Consider the following 14,357-nt stretch of genomic DNA (forward strand, 5'->3'; position numbering starts at 1 on the left):
ATGTAAATGTTAATTCATTGATGTGTTAGTATTGTGGAAAAAATTGCATTGTCTGACATGAAAGTGTGTGCCCTGTACTCTGAAGTGGTGCTCACATCACTTTAGAGTACTGTATAGTTAATTTTAATTTTTTTAAAAAATAAAAACCATAAAGAGCATTCTCTCTGCAGTGAAGAGATGCTTCTGCTTAAGGAAGAGATACTTGTGTTAAGAGTGAAGGTCAGAACATCTGAAAGTTGAGATAACTGTTTTGGAGACTAGAGACAGCTAATTTTGTTGTGTGGAAGCTGATTGGTCTGCACTGAAAGAGAGTCAGCTTATCTTTCTTTTGTTTTCCTTTGAAATTTGTGGGAAGAGTGAGGAACTCTGTTTATCTGGCTTATTTCTGTGAATTTACAGATACCTAAGTTCTTGGGAGTACGATTTTCCTAGTCACTATTCAGTTTTATGTGAACCAACTGAAGTAGAATTACCCCAAAGCAAAGGACTTGCTGGCAGAGTCTGTGTGAGCCTGATGGGGGAGGTTCTGTGAGGTCTTGATTTATTTTAAACAAACCCACCTCTGGTAAAGAACGGCCAAATCTCAGACAAATTCCAGATTTCAAGGAATTCAGGCTTAGCCTGTTGCCAGCTGCAAATGGATTCAGCAGCTCAGGAAAGGGACCCAGACAGCCTCAGTTTACACATGTGCAAAAAGCAAAGTAAAGTTGGCTTGAGCAAGGAATGCACTGGAAGAGAATAGTGAAAGGACTTTTCATGACAGAGCATAAGTGATAAAATGGTGCTTCTTTGAATGTGCACTTAAAAGAAAATAATTTTTAAAACTTGGCCAACTAAAACAGGAAAACTGGTGTTTTCCAGGGCTCCATCTCTTGTTGAATAAGATGAAGCTTAAAAGCATTGTGTTTCTTTAAAAAGTTTTACTCTATATACATATCTCTTATTTTTCTCTTAGTAAAGAGAGTTTACACCTGCTCAGAGCTCAGTGTTTTACACAGAGATTTTGTGTTTCCACTTTGGAACAAATACTTGCTCCCTGAATGTTCTTGTACCACACAGCAGTGTTCTCTAACTTTGCCATTTTCTTAGTTGGCATTTGAGGATTGTATCCTTTTCCAGTTCTGCCCATCCCCCAGTTCATTGTCCTAATAGGATTATCAGCCATGATTGTGTGTTAGCTTTTTCTTATTGATGCTCCAGGAAAGCTTTTAAGAAAAGCAAAGACAAACTTCAGTGAGTTTGTCTGTTCTTCTGAAACTGAAATTTCTGCTGAAGGAAATTTTGGGTTATTTGTTTTTTCACCTCCTGATTCCCTGGTGTTTACCACTTAATGTGTACAGCTTAAAAGATTTAAAGAGCTGTAATAAAAGTGGTGAGGCAGCTGATCTACCTAATAGTGAACAGTGTCCAACTTGTCTAAACAGCTTAAAATGTAGCTGCCATCCTGCTGTATCTGTATTAGGGCTGGAAGGAAATTCTCTAGGTGATGACTGTAGCAATATCCTAAGGGAAAGAAACAGCTGTGAAGTACAAATGCAGAAAAAAATACCTAAAAGAACTATTTAAAGTAAGATCTTCTAATTACATTAAAAATAAGTGATGTGCATCTCTGACTAACCTTGTTCAAGTACAGCTCTGAAGCCCATTTTTCTCAGTTCAGTGTGTTTATATTCACTGTGGGGAACTTGTGACCCTTTATGGTTTGGGACCAGTTTTGTTAGGCAAGACCTTGCTTCTGTGGTGGTTGGTTCTAATCCTTTTTTAGTGTGTGACTAATCAATCCATTCCTTTTTCTGGTTTTGTTTGTTGTGGTGTGTTTATATAAGCATTCTTTCTATTAAGAGAAAAAGAAGGAGAAATATCCAGAATCTGGTCCCTTCACCTGATCTCAGAAACTGCAGGGATTCATTTCATCTGCATCATCATCAACCATGATTGTTAATTTTGGTCTGGAGTTGCTATTTGAAGGCAGGACTGAGCAGGGTGACTGAGGTTTATGTTCCTGTGCTTGCATGAGCCAAAGGTGGGGATAAACCTTAGCCCTAACCTCTTCAAACAGGACTGGAAAAGAACTAATTCTCAGTGTCAGAGGGCAAGAAGGTGCTGATATCAAGACAATTATTCTTCCATTGGCAAGGAGAGATTAAAATAAAGTACCTCCTCAATCTGTAGAGATGTGAGCAAAGATTTCACATGATACTGCAAAGATCAGTGTTTTTTCTTGCTGAGATACCTGGAAACCTTTGAGGAACTACCTCTTCCATGATACTGTGTGTATCTCTGCTCCCTTCACTGGCAGTCTCCTTTGCTGTAACAATTTTGCTTGTAATTGTGGCATTGTGGCCCTTTTTGCTTGGATGACACTGCAAGGAGAATTTTTATTGGACTGGGTTGAAGTTCCTTAGGAAATCAGCTTTAAAGAGGAAAGGATTTGTCTTTGAACAATTATTACTTGATGGGAGTAGAGGAACAGATCATCTTGTCACAGTCATTTCCAGCAGTAATGAATTGCCCTTTTGTATTGTACCATGTTTTGTTGAGTCCATTAAGTCCAGAAAACATGTTCAAACCATCTAGAACTTCTTGTTAGAGGTGTTTTTAAGATTGTTGATTGTTGGATGTGATAAGCAGTAGCAAAGCTCAGCAGATGGTCATGGCTTCCCTAGGAATGAGCACTTCATTGGAGACATGCTTGTGCCTCCTGTTGCAGTGGGAGCTCATCTTTCCCAAGTGCAGGAGATGAAACCTTCCTGTTCTCTGTGGCTGGCAAGGGCTGGAAGTTGAGTTTCTTTCAATGAGTTGGAGAGTCTCTTGCTGAGATGTATTCCTCATGTCTAGTACAGCTGTCAAAGCCCGTGGAAAATTAGAAAAAAGTGTTGGGAAGTTCCCATTTATTCTGTATGGTTCTCAGGCTTCCTTTTTGCCCTGTGTTAGGAGTTTTGGACTGTGATTCCTCTACCTGCTGCTTCCCTTAAGAAGTGGTAAAGTCCCATTCAGATGAGAGGACTCTTGAGTGTTTTCTTTTCCATGTGTTTCCAAGCTATAATGCCTCCTTATACAATTCTGTAAAAGGAATCACCTTTTCTTCAGTAACTTCAGAGTCCTGTCACTCCAGCAAGGATATTCTGGTACCCAGCAGCAGAAATTAAGGAAGAAATCTGGAGTTGTGCATGGCTGATAATGTGCAGAAGGTATTGCTGTTAAGCTGCAGTGAAGATACAGCTTGCTGGGGGCTCCTTTCAAAGTATTTTTCTTTATAGAGCCATTAAACCTACCCCAAGTTCAGCTTTCCTTCTGAAGGGCAGGCACAGTTTAATCAAACATTACTGGGCTCTGTATGCCTCAGAAAAAGATTTAATTGTTTGGTCAGACTGAATCTATAAAGAGAGAGAAGAATCTGGTTGTTTATTTTCATCCCTAGTTATGAGGTTTACACCATTAATGGTTGTTTGGGTTTTTTTTTGGGGGATGCCTTTTTGAAGATTGAAGATTTTGAGTAACTTCAGTCTACCTCTTTTGAAAACTCTGAAGGAAAATACTAATATTGATATGAAATAGAACCTGTGTGCAGGGAGAAACTGACAGAAAAGCTGACTTGGCTGGAGATCTTCCAGTGTAGTATTCCAGGAGGTAGCAGGGAGTTCAGATACAGAGTTCCAAGTGCTGTGTGCAAGAGATGAGTTTTCCTTACCTCTGTGTATGGACTTAAGCTCCACTGGAAGTTGGTACCAGCAGTGGGATTGGCATCAAAACCTGAACAGACTCAAAACAGTCACTAACTGTGCAAAACTAGATCTGGTCTGCTGGATTTTTGCCTATGAGTGCAGAACAGTTTTTTCCTCTAAATGGTATTGGCCTAATTTGTTTGGACAGTGCATATTTTCAACTTTATTTCAGTCAAAATAGCCCCATGGCAGTGTATGCTTCAGTAAGAGTAGGTTCAGATTAAAGAGGAGGAGGAACTCTTACCAGAAGTGAACTTCAGAAACCAGTAAAACCATTTTTTACTTCTACCAAGAGAATAACCTGTTGTCTCAGGGTTTTTTAATGTTGAGCTCTAAAAGGAGTGAATTCTATCGTTGTTTCCAGGCAGGGTGTCTGTCATGTGCCTTGGACAAGCACATTCACAGTTTTGCTCCCTGTGCTGTTCACTGAGTGTTGGAAATTAATCTTGAGTAAATTAAATATGATGAGCTGTGTTAAAGAGCAGGATTTACACAATGTATGTGGTTACATTACTTGTCTCGGGGTTGTGAGGAAACTGTGGTAAGGAAAATTTGTGATGAGAAAAAATGAAGCCAACTATTTATTTAAACAGATCCCCCAGTTGCTCTTGCTGAGTACCAGATTTAGATATGCTTGCTGATTGTGAATTAAGTCAGCTGAAGATGTTCTCATTCCTTTGCAGCTCTGTGTGTTTTAGCAAACTGCTGGTGCTGTTTGTTTCTGTGGTGGCTCTCAATCTGTCTGAATTCTGCCTGAATTGTTTTAACATGACTTGCAGTTAATTTGCTTCTCATCCACGGAGTTGTCCGTGCTTGGCTGCCAAGCTGCCTGTCTCCTAGCAGACCATGCCTCTGGCAAACACCAGTAGCCAGTCCAAATCCTATTCCAAACAGGGCTGCTTCCCAGTTTCAGGGACTCCTGATCATGTTACAGACTCGACCATAGCTGCTCCATTCTCTGATAAACAAGGAGCACCAAAACAGCATTTTTACTGAGGTGAGACGTGTGTTTTTGTAATAATACAACAGAAGAAAGCTATCAATACAGAGAAACACATAATAGCAAAACTCACTGACTCGTAGTAAAATGAAAGCCTCGGAGGCAGTTTTGTTTGAAACATGACCGTGGAAAGTGGAGCTCCACAGATGAGTTTGCTGATACGTCAAAGAGATTGAGTGACTTAAAAAGCTCACTTCCTACAACTCTTACTCCTGGCACCTGAAATTCAGTTGTTTCCTGTTTCTAGTACATGAGTTAAGTCTTGTTTGCAGTTGTGCAATGTAATTGAAGATCTTTGCAGTGATAGGCACTTGGCTGGGGCTTATGCAGGTATCAAGGTTCAGTTTGGCTGCAGGGCTGCAAGAAACAGAGCACTGAGCCTTGGTGGGGACACACCATAGCTCGGTTTCCTCTCCTCCTGCTTCACACTCAAAAGCCTCTCTGTGCACTTGCACTGGCTTATCAGCCAGCTGACAAAAATTAAGTGTTATGGGGTCTCTTCAGAGCAGAATTGTGCCATTATCTTCTACAGTGATAACACACCACAAACATTAAGGTTTTTGTCACTAGCCACCAATTATATTGGTAAGGGTCTTGTCATTCTTCAGTTTTTGTTGTTAGAGTGGGGTTTATTTCTAAGAAGTTTATCTGAAAGAAGGTTTTGGGACTGAAACCAGCAGATTCACCAGTTCCTTTGGAAGGTATTGATTAAAAGCAGGATTCACAGTGTTGTTTCAGGTTAGTCAACATGACAGAAACTCCCAGATACTGATAGATGTAACTGCGACCACGTCTTTCCAGTTTTCAGACTGCTTTCCCATATCTTCCTGCTGCTGTTTGTAGTTTGGGGTTTTTAATACCCAAGTTAAAAATGACTCAGATGTTGGGAGGGAGAAAAACCTGCCAACTGAAACGTTGGTGTGTAGAAGTTACGAAATGCCTGGTTCCTTCAGTCAGAAGGAAATCTTTGTCACAGTAATTTTCTTAAGAGACTCTAATCATGCATGTAGATGTGATTTCACAGGAGCCTTTCTGATGAAAAGACCTTTTAGCAGGTCTCAAATCTTGCCCTTATTTAAAAGATAAACTTAATATTTGTGCTTGACAGCGAGCTGTGATTATATTGGGGATCCTGTAATTGGAAGGACATACAGACATGTGTCAAAGCAGGCAGTACTAAGGTCTGGAATCTAAATGCTGGTGGTCTGTTTCTGTAGAAAAAAGGCAGTGCAGGAAACTTGGAAGATTACATAGAGTTTGATAAACTGTGTCAGCCTTCCTGGGAAATGGATCAGGAGTGGAAGCAGTGAGAGGAGGCAATTCTCCTTTTGCAGCTTCCACAAGTGAAAAACACTTTGTTGAAGGAAAACAGGACGCTTCAACCATCAGGCAAAAAAATAAGATTATATTGGAAAGTTGCATTTTGGAATTTTGAAATTCACTCTTTTCCATAGGGCGTTACAATTTTGATACAAGAGGTTACACAAAGCATGCCCAAATCTACTTTGTAGTGGGCAGATTATTCTTCAACTTGATTAAGCTTTAAACTACAAAAGGTGTTTCAATACACATTTTCCCTCCATATGTCAAAAAAATTTCTGAATTCTTAGTGGCACAATTGCTAGTTTACTCTGCAGGGCTGAGAATAAGGAATGGCAGAATATAATGGCATTTTCCTTTCTTCTTGTGAATGTTTGGAGGAAATACCTGTTGGTTTTTGTTTGGAAGCTGAAGTCCATTTGTATGTGGCATTAGTTTGCTGTAACTGTGTCCGTGGACTGTAAATAGTATGTGCTTGTTTCTCCTCTTCATCCTGCTCCTTCTTGCTATTACAGTATTTTTATTTACTCCAGAAATTACTGTGACTGTGAGGTGGCACACTAAGCTTGCTTGTGTTTTAACTGTTTGTGTAATCTGAGCAATGGCTTTAATTCTAAGGCCAGGAATACTTTGCAGAATTGAGATTTAGATTAATAAGACTTGAGATAATTTTTGGACTCATGGTGCTACAAAAACTACCTGTAAGTAGCACTTGGAAATGTCTGTGCTTACATGTTCTGAAGCTTCTCAAATCCCAGAGTGATGGATGTGTTCTTTGGTATCTCTGTACAAATCCTGTTTAGGTTGAGGAAATAACAGTGTCCTGTGCTCTAAAAAAGGTTCAACAGTGCCTTTGTTTTAGAGTGAATCATAATGAAAATACAGTGTGTTAAATATAGGACCCTCCTTGCCAAAGAAATGAAATAGATGTTTTGAAGAGTGGTAAATAGATTATTTAGCACTCTGCTGCTGTTTTGGATGGAAAGGATTTGTGTTCTCTGAGTGACTGCAGCTCAATGCTGCCCTGGCTGCATGGCTGCTCTGCTTGTCAGGGCAGTTTTGGAAACAAAACAAATGCCCTTTGAAGCTTTTGGCAAATTGACTTAATTAAATAACTGCCTTTAGGACGGGAGGATCTTTGTACCCTGCTAATGGACAAGTGTTGGAACACCACCAGTTGAAGATGAGATTTCTCTCTTGGAACAAACAGTAGTGGCTCCCTTAGTCTGATATGAGGCATCTTGGGTTAAAAAGCATTTCTGGATCATCCTCTGTGCAGCTGCTGTCAGTGAGGAATGTGTGTACAGGCCTGGTTTGTTAAACTGTTCAATTTTAATCCTGTTTAAAGACAACCATCAGATCTTGCCTTGTTTAAAAGCCTGTTCAGAATTGTCTCAATGGCTTCATGGGTATTGTTACATCTTCAAGGAGAACATGTTTTATAGGACTGGAAATGTCACTGTAGCTCTTGAAGTCACTGTGGTGATTAAAAAAAACCATATTTGAGTCTTAAAGTTATTTTAGAATTATTTTAACAGTGTAACTTATTTATAGTTACATTTCTCCATTGTTAATATCAGACTGTGATATTTGTGCTAAGTAGTTGCTTGGAGTAAGCAGTATTGATTTTTGTTTCTTTTAATGTATTTAATGTAACCTGTACTGTGAGTTTGTGTCTTGTCCGTTTGATTTTTCTCCTTGGTCTGCAATTGCAAAGTATAGTTACTTTTAGAGTCAGAGTCTCTCCCTTCAGTGTTTCCTCTTTTCCTTTAGGATTCATGTCTGTCTAGGAGAGTATACATTGTAGAGGAAGGACACAGAATATCTCTTTTCATTATATTTTTTGGAGCTACTTTTCCTGTTGCTGTTCCTCGTCAGAGCTACTGTTGCCTTTTCTGCCACCTCGGTGGAATATCACATTCCATGGGCTGCCTGATAATGTATCCTTGGCCAGCTTCTGGGAGATAAATGGAGAAAGAATCTCTTAAATAGTGCTACTGTTTTCTCTTACCAAAACAGCTTATTCCTTATAATACTAAATTTTTGGAGCATGACGTGTTCTCCCTTTCCTTGGCTGTCTGCAGCCAACTATAGGCACTGCTGAGGTGCTGGCAGACACAGCTGGCAATTCTGTTGGGTACAGCCTGCAAGGCTGATATCCCAGTGTACGGGAAATAAAGGAAGGACTGCAGACTTTTGGCTTGAATTTGATATAGAAATCTGCATTCATAGAATGACAGAATCATGGAATGGTTTGGGTTGGAAGGGACCTTAAAACTCATCCAGTTCCCCCTCTGCCATGGGCAGGGACACCTCCCACTGTCCCAGGTCACTCCAAGCCCTGTCCAGCCTGGCCTGGGACACTTCCAGGGATCCAGGGGCAGCCCCAGCTGCTCTGGGCACCCTGTGCCAGGGCCTGCCCACCCTCCAGGGATGAGTTCTCTAATGTGAATTTCCCCTCTTTCAGTTTGAAGACATTGCCCCTTGCCTATCACTACTGTTCCTAAACTTTGGTTCAGCTTAATGGTGATGAAGTGCAGGAACTGGGGGAGGACAGGGATACTCAGTTGGGAACCTATGTTAGAAAACTCAGAAAACTGTGTTTTGGTGTGACCATAAATGTGTTTTAGTGTACACTGAGGCTTCTCCTGGAATTAACTCATAAAAATTTTGGCCTTTGAATATACAGTGGAGTATCTGTTGAGCCATATCTTCACTGAATTTCAGCCTTTCACAATTCTCTTCTCAAGTATTGTTGAATTATTCTTCATGTCCAAACTAGATTTTCTTGATGAAGCAAACCTTTGAAACATCTACAGTTAATTTTGTGGTTCTGGTTAAGTTTCTGTTCTTGTATCCTAAAAATAATTTTTGTTTATCTGAAGAAAGCCACTTGCTCTGCTTGGCACTTACAAAAGCTCTTGAAGCAATTGGAATGCATTGATCAATTGTGGCTAATTATTCATTAGAGCTTTGAAGTTGTTGTTTGCAGAGGTGACACTCATTACAAAGTAAACCTTCTCAGCTTTATTTTGTTTCATAAGTACAACAGTGATAGTGAGTGCAGAAATTGTAGTAGATTTCTTTGTGTTTGTACTCAGGCTTGTGCACGATTTTGGAGATGTTTTCTTTCTTCAGGCATGTATACAGTGTAAACATATGATCATTTGTTTTTCTTTTCCTGGGAAAAGTTGATTTCCAGTTAAATGTATTAAGAATCTGTTCTCTATATATCCAGTCATTTGTAAAGAATGTTTTCCCATGAAATTTGTATTTCAGTAGTTGTGGGGAAACATGGGTTCATTTTTTTTTAAAGGCCTTGGAATGCTGAAGTTCTTCTTTGGCCTCTGTGAAATGCTTGGAAGAGAATTTCACATCTTATTACAAGTGGTAATAAAACACCTGGCTTCTTTTTAATGGGGTTTTAAATATTTTGTTTCTAGTTTTACCAAATTTTAGTAATAAAGGATGAAGTAAATTACAGTTATTCCTGGACATTTGAGTATTTTAATTTGAGTTAATTTACTGCTGAAGAACAAGACAGTAATTGCTTCATGAATCTGTCATGGTAGGCCTTGGTTATAGCAATTAGCTTAAAGTGATGGGACACTTGGAGCTTGGCTTCCTCTGAACAGTGATAGCCAGATCATGATTTAATTATCAAATCCAATTCTTGAAATGTTACATTTTAAGGCTTTCTTTGTTGCTGACTTCAAAGTGAGTATTTTTAACTGAATGTTTTGTCAAACTGCCAAAGCTGCAGGTTGGTTTAGGTGAGTGCTCTCACCTCAGCTCAGATAACATCATTGCCACCATTCTTGCACTGAAACTGAATTCACTTTTTTTTTTTTTTTTTTTTTTTGGTAACACCACTGGCTTTCTGCCATAAAATGATTAATCTTTTCCTTGCCTCTCCATCTGTCCCTCTGGCATATACATTCCAAGTGCCATGGTGACTTTCTTTTGGAGCACATTACTATAGGATGAAATAGCAATTAGTAGAGACTTACTTTTTTTTGTCAGTAAACAGATGCAAGATGATGCCAGTGTAGTAAAGAAAGCCTGTCTTTCCCCTTCCCAAATGAGCATGAATTCCTGATGGACCTGTCTTCTGTGCTTCTCTTGGAGCCCTAATCAGTGAGGTGGACCTTGCTTCGTGCTGGAGGCTTGGGCCTCATTCCAGAGGGAGATAAGAGTCCAAAGAGCAAAGTCCTCAGCCTGTGCTTGGTGTAAAGCTGCTCTTTGGTACTGAGTTTGTGAGCAAAGCACTGCTGGGAGTTGGGGCAGCAGCACCCAGGGGCTGAGGAGGGGTTAACTCCAGGGGGGTGATACCAGATTGTAGCAGCTCTGTGTGTTCTGCTCACCTGGGATCTGCTGGTGAAGTGTGCAGATGGCAAGGCACAGGTTCCTGTCTCTGTGTGTTACCTCTCTGGGAAGCAGGAGTCAGCATTATGAAAGCAGTTCTATCCTCTTTCACTGTCACTAACAGCATTAAAAGCAGCTGAATTGCCTGTCAGTCTGAATTTCTTAGGTCTTCCATTACCTGGAGAAGATTGACTCCTTCATTCACAGTACTTAGTAGACTTCAGTTTGTAACTTCTGAGCATCTGAGACACCCAACTGTTTGATTTCCTTGTCTTGAGAGAGAGAACAAACATCCAAAGGAAGAAAGTTAAGACTATTTAAGCCAAGCAAGGTGACGTGCTGCTTGTAAAACCTTTGCAGTGGATGGGAAGAGAGAAAAAGGGAACAAAATGCTGAGCATTGTAAGCAACTCGTGTGTTGAAAGCCCAGATTTGAGGTAGATGGGGGAATTTGATGGCTAGGGATTTAAAGGCTTAATCTAATAACAGAGTATATAAAGTGATTTTGGTGAGGCCTGTAAAAGAAGAAAGTGAAAGGTGCTTGGGATGGCATGTCCAGAAATTCTGAGTCATCCCTGTCCTGTAGTGAAGTGGACAGCGACTGCCTGGAGGCAGGAGCAGGTAACTGGGTCTGTACCCAGTCATTCTCTTCATGCTGAACCCAGAGGATACTGCTTGGATGTCTAGGTCATAGTGGGAAGTGCAGAACTCCCATTTTGGGCCACCTTACTCTATTTTCTATAATGAGAGAGAAGAAAACAGTCCTTAACATCTCAGTGATGTAACTGGGGATTTTGGTTGAAGCATGAGATGCCGAGTAGCTGTGGCTCTGTAAGGGCTGGGGTGTTTGTGCACAGCTCAGCCTAAGGCTATTGATGAAGTGGAGCCTTGAAGTTCCAGCTCAGGCATTCAAAAAACGGCATCAGAGTTTATTTTACAGCAGCCCTGGAAGGGTGGGAATAGTTACTGTGTCCTCAGCCTTTAGTGTTTTGTTTCACACACGGTTGTGTCAAGGATGCAGCAGGAGGAAGAAGGGAGAAGTCCTTCCTTGCAAATCCAGGGATTTAGAAGAAAGCAGTAGTGAGTGGCAGATGTGTTTTACTAGAGCAGTTTACACTGTTGAACAGCCAAGCTCTCACGTATGCAACTCTTCAACACTGCTGTTAGTTTGTGAAGATCTGGCCTCTTATCAAAACAGATCACATCTAGGATGCCTCTGCTCTCTCTTGTCTTTAACTATGACAGGCATGTTCTGTTCTCTGAAATAATTTAAATTATTAATCTGGGACTTAAGTTAGTTTTTAGCTTCTATACCATAGACTAAGTCTAGAATAATACAGGGATAGTGGTGGCTCACTAAAAAGCTGACTTTGTGACTTCCTCCTGCAGTTATATTGTCAGGTTCAGAGGTGTGGGAAGAGTTTGGTGAGGAAAAGAAGGTGGTTCTGACCTTCCTGTTTTTCTGTTGTCAGAACAGATCAGAGTAGCACAGCCAGTGGGTTGGAGCTGTGTGTCTTCACACTGCCACTGTCGAAGCTGCAGTTCTTTACAGCACCCCCACCACGGGGGTCTTCTCAACTGCTTCCTGTCAAGCTTTCAGCTCCCTCCCGTGTCCTCAGATAATCTCTGAGGTGCTGACAGGACAATGCTGGCAGTGGTGGTGGCTCCTCAAGAGCTCTGGGTAGTGTCTGCTGCTAATGCAGAGGGTGATGGCAGAGGTCTCTGCCTTCCTTCATGGAGATGTCAGTCTGTGAGTATGTCGTAGTTTATTCCTGAATTTAGTGCTCCCACTGAGATTCTCCAACCCGTGCTGCCACTCAGTCAGCCCCCCTTTCCCTGCAGTGGGATGGAGGGGAGAATTGGAGGCAGAAAAGGCAGAGATCACAGCCTGAGATAAGAACAATTTACTGGAAGCAGCAATTAGATAAGAAACAGGAACAGCAAGGGGTATTAATAACGAAAGTATATGAGAGAGGCAAGTGATTCACATGCAAAATGCTTAGAACAGCATTACCCCCCTCTCCCTCCTGCTGGCTCACAGGGTTATCAGGAGGAACCCCTGCTCCCCAGAAGAGACTCCTGGTTTTTGGCAATGGCATGAGGTGCTACAGTATAACCTCAGTATCCTGGCCCTGCCCTGTCCTGGCTGCTGCAAAAAATTAACCCTGTCCTGGCTGGAACCAGGACATTACCCCTTATTCCATACCATGTACTCATGTTCAATTCCTACACCTTCTAACTAGCTACATTCATTTGTATTTATATTTATATATAAACACATCTCCCATAAGCACAGATATGATTTCTGTAGTCAGTGGCCATCCCTCCAAGATGTCTGTTGAGTTCATTTAGTCCAGGGCTGTTGGGTTCTGTCAGTCCTAGATGTCTTCCAGGGCAGGAGGGCTGGTGTGCTGTTGGCTAGTTGCAAACTGCATCAGGAGCTCACTTGGCATGATGTGGGAAAGGCACTTTCCCTTTGGATATCCAGCCCAGCACTGGTAGTCAGGATTCCAGGAGAAGCTGTGCTTCAGGGCCAGTCACTTTGGAAGCAGCTTGAACCTCTTCATAGGCTGCCAGGATCTCTTTTTCAGTTTGGGTGTACCAGGCCCGGGATGCTTTATATCCCTGACTCCAGAACCTTTGGGGTCAAGTCTCCCCAGGTACTTTTTATCAGACTTGCCAGGAAGGACCATTCTCCCTGACTGTAGAGCAAGGTTTTACATCCTGTCCTGTCCTGACTGGCCCAGGGGCTACTGCTTGAACAAGCTCTTGTTTGATCTGTTCAAAGCTTGTTGTTGTTCTCTTTCAAGTGTTGTTCCACTTAAAATAAATTTTCTTCTGCATCACAAGATGGAGAGAGCTGACAGTCTGACTGTACTCTGGATGTGCATCCTCCAAAAACCTACAGTGAGACCCTTTAACCTTACCTTGCTTTATGGCAAAACCAGCCTTCAGGAAGATTTGGATTATCTTCTCCCCTTTATCAAAACCCTCCTGTGCCCTGTTCTCCCATACAATGATGTCATCAATGTGCTGTAAGTGTTCTGCAGCCTCACCCTTTCCAGTGCAGTCTGGATCAGTCCATGACAAGAAGTGGAGCTGTGTTTTTACCCCTGGGGCATGTCCAGCTCCCAGTAAAGGTGTGACTTCATTCAGGCCACCATAGTCCACTGTCAGTCTGCACTTTCCAGTGGGGCTGTTGAAGGGTGAGCAGGTCTGGCTGAGCTCTCCAGTCCACGGCCCCTCCCATAGGTGGGGTCCCATGGGCTGGCTGGTGGGCACTGTTGTGGTACTGATCAGTGCTTGTTGTTCTTTATCCCTCCTCAGTCTCACAGCAGAAGGGTCCTCTGAGAGACCAGACAAGGAATTAGCTGTCAAATTCTCTCTGTTTCCGTAGCAGCTCTTCTTGAAGCCCAGTGATTCCCTTTTGGGACCCTCTCCTGAGGTGATCCATGCCAAGGATTTCCTGGGGCTTCTGGGCCGCTCACAATGCAGTGTTCTGCCATTTATTTCCTGTCAAGCCCACTTCAGCTTTCAGCACAATCAGCTGTTGGGATCCCCCAAACACAGAGATGGATTCTGTCCCTATGGAACTCAGTGGCATCAGGGGACATTGTCTGCCAGTGTCACCTAAAGCCTTATATTCTTGTGGTCTGCTGTGCTAGGCCATGCATCCACACAGTCCAAGAGATCCAACAGTCCCTTTTCTCCACCTGGCTGGGGAGCAGGGCCCCTCTAGCTCCAATCATGGTGCTTGTTTGTTACAAGTATGAGCCAGAGATCTCTTCAAGAGGATGTGAAATAACATTAGCCCTTCATTCTGTCTGAGGATGTGCCCACAGGAAACTGTAGGGGCATTTATCCTTCAAGAATTTCCTGTGGTGGTTGTTCTTCCTCTCAACTCTCATGCTCTCGCTGCCAGGGCAGAGGTGGGATTTTCATCCCACT

At 41.9% G+C, this 14,357-nt stretch overlaps 1 protein-coding gene across 5 annotated transcripts in view; it reads left to right on the forward strand.

The window, feature by feature from the left end:
• CREBBP (CREB binding protein) overlaps window positions 1-14,357 on the forward strand; it is a 96,605-nt gene that overhangs the window by 15,384 nt on the left and 66,864 nt on the right. The window lies entirely within an intron of this gene.

Source organism: Serinus canaria, chromosome 14, assembly GCF_022539315.1.
Source record: "Serinus canaria isolate serCan28SL12 chromosome 14, serCan2020, whole genome shotgun sequence".
In the NCBI taxonomy this organism is placed as follows: domain Eukaryota; kingdom Metazoa; phylum Chordata; class Aves; order Passeriformes; family Fringillidae; genus Serinus; species Serinus canaria.